This window comes from Bos indicus, chromosome 22 (assembly GCF_029378745.1).
Source record: "Bos indicus isolate NIAB-ARS_2022 breed Sahiwal x Tharparkar chromosome 22, NIAB-ARS_B.indTharparkar_mat_pri_1.0, whole genome shotgun sequence".
NCBI classification, from domain to species: domain Eukaryota; kingdom Metazoa; phylum Chordata; class Mammalia; order Artiodactyla; family Bovidae; genus Bos; species Bos indicus.
In genome coordinates this window covers 2,282,237-2,284,822 of record NC_091781.1, presented here as the reverse complement: position 1 = coordinate 2,284,822, position 2,586 = coordinate 2,282,237, and positions in this window count along the sequence as shown.

The following is a 2,586-nucleotide window of genomic DNA, read 5'->3' as shown; positions in this document are numbered from 1 at the left end:
GAGTTCAATCCCTAAGTGGGAAAAATCCCCTGGAGTAGGAAATGACAACCCACTCCAGTATTCTTGCCTTGAGAATTCCATAGGCAGAGGAGCCTGGCTGGCTACAGTCCATGGGACTGCAAAGAGTCAAACACGACTAAGCAACTAAGCACACACTTGAGATGTTATTAAAAATATGTTCTTTCAGGACATCGTATAATAAAAAGTACAGGGAAATATATAAAAGTATGTGATTTGGGGTCAGATGAACCAGAGTTGACTTCTATGTCAGTCACATATCAGCTGGTACCATGAGCAAGTTATTTAAACTTTCTGAGCTTCAGTTTCCTTATCCGTAAATTTGGGCTAAGAATTTCATAGATTTATGGTGTGGATTAAATGAAATCATCCAGGCAAGATGCTAAGTACAGGTTTAGCACATATTAAACATGAAACAAATGCTCTATTTTCTATGTTTGTCATTATTTAAAGTAAGTCCTGGCTAGTTTATAACTAGAAAATGTAGATTAGAAAGAAATCCTTCAAAAAAAAAAAAAGAAAGAAAGAAAGAAAGAAATCCTTCTTTAAGTGCTGCCCAATAGAATTATAACACAAGCCACACATGTAAGTTTAAATGCCCAAGTAGCCCCAATAAAGTAGAAGAGGTGAAATTAATAATACATTTTATTTAATCCAATATATCTGCCTCTTAAGAAACCTATATGCAGATCAGGAAGCAACAGTTAGAACTGGACATGGAACAACAGACTGGTTCCAAATAGGAAAAGGAGTACATCAAGGCTGTATATTGTCACCCTGCTTATTTAACTTATATGCAGAGTACATCATGAGAAACGCTAGGCTGGAAGAAGCACAAGATGGAATCAAGATTGCCGGGAGAAATATCAATAACCTCAGATATGCAGATGACACCACCCTTATGGCAGAAAGTGAAGAGGAACTCAAAAGCCTCTTGATGAAAGTGAAAGAGGAGAGTGAAAAAGTTGGCTTAAAGCTCAACATTCAGAAAACAAAGATCATGGCATCGGTCCCATCACTTCATGAGAAATAAATGGGGAAACCGTGGAAACAGTGTCACACTTTATTTTTGGGGGCTCTAAGATCACTGCAGATGGTGACTGCAGCCATGAAATTAAAAGACACTTACTCCTTGGAAGGAAAGTTATGACTAACCTAGATAGCATATTAAAAAGCAGAGATATTACTTTGCCAACAAAGGTCAGTCTAGTCAAGGCTATGGTTTTTCCAGTGATCATGTATGGATGTGAGAGTTGGACTATAAAGAAAGCTGAGCACCGAAGAATTGATGTTTTTGAACTGTCGTGTTGGAGAAGACTCTTGAGAGCCCCTTGGACTGCAAGGAGATCCAACCAGTCCATCCTAAAGGAGACCAGTCTTGGGTGTTCATTGGAAGGACTGATTCTGAGGCTGAAACTCTAATACTTTGGCCACCTCATGAGAAGAGCTGACTCATTGGAAAAGACCCTGATGCTGGGAGGGATTGGGGGCAGGAGGAGAAGGGGACAACAGAGGATGAGATGGCTGGATGGCATCACCGACTCAATGGACATGAGTTGGTGATGGACAGGGAGGCCTGGCGTGCTGGGATTCATGGGGTTGCAAAGAGTTGGACACGACTGAGCAACTGAACTGAACTGAACTGAACTGATCTGAAATATTATAATTTCAATATGTAGTCAGTATAAACATTATTAATGAGGAATTTTTTATTCCTTTTTATACTCAGTCTTTGAAACACCACGTTCACACTTTTAACATTTTAAGTGCTTGACGGCCCCACGTGTCTGCTGTCAGTCATGTCCGACTCTTTGCAATACCATGGAACCTGTCAGGCTCCTCTGTCCATGGGATTCTCCAGGCAAGAATACTGGAGTGGGTTGCCATGCCCTCCTCCAGGGGCTCTTCCCAACTCAGGATCCAATCCAGGTCTCCCACATTGCTGGAGGATTGTTTACCGTCTGAGCCACCAGGGAAGCCTATAAAAATGATTAGTGAGGAACTTTTTATTGCTTTTTTATACTCAGTCTTTGAAATCTCATGTTCACACTTACAACATTTCAAGGTTTGACAGCCCCATGTGTCTACTTGGACAAAACACAGTTGGAAACTTTTGTTTTAAATGGACTATTATACAGAGTGAAGTAAGCCAGAAAGAAAAACACCAATACAGTATACTAATGCATATATATGGAATTTAGAAAGATGGTAACAACAACCCTGTATGCGAGACAGCAAAAGAGACACAGATGTATAGAACAGTCTTTTGGACTCTGTGGGAGAGAGAGGGGGGAGGATGATTTGGGAGAATGACATTAAAACATGTATAATATCATATAAGAAATGAATTGCCAGTCCAGGTTCGATGCAGGATACAGGAAGCTTGGGGCTGGTGCACTGGGATGACCCAGAGGGATGGTATGGGGAGGGAGGAGGGAGGCGGGTTCAGGATGGGAAACACGTGTACACCCTTGATGGATGCATGTTGATGTACGGCAAAACCAATACAATATTGTAAAGTAAAAAAAAAAATAATAATAATAATAAAATTAAAAAAATAAGAACACA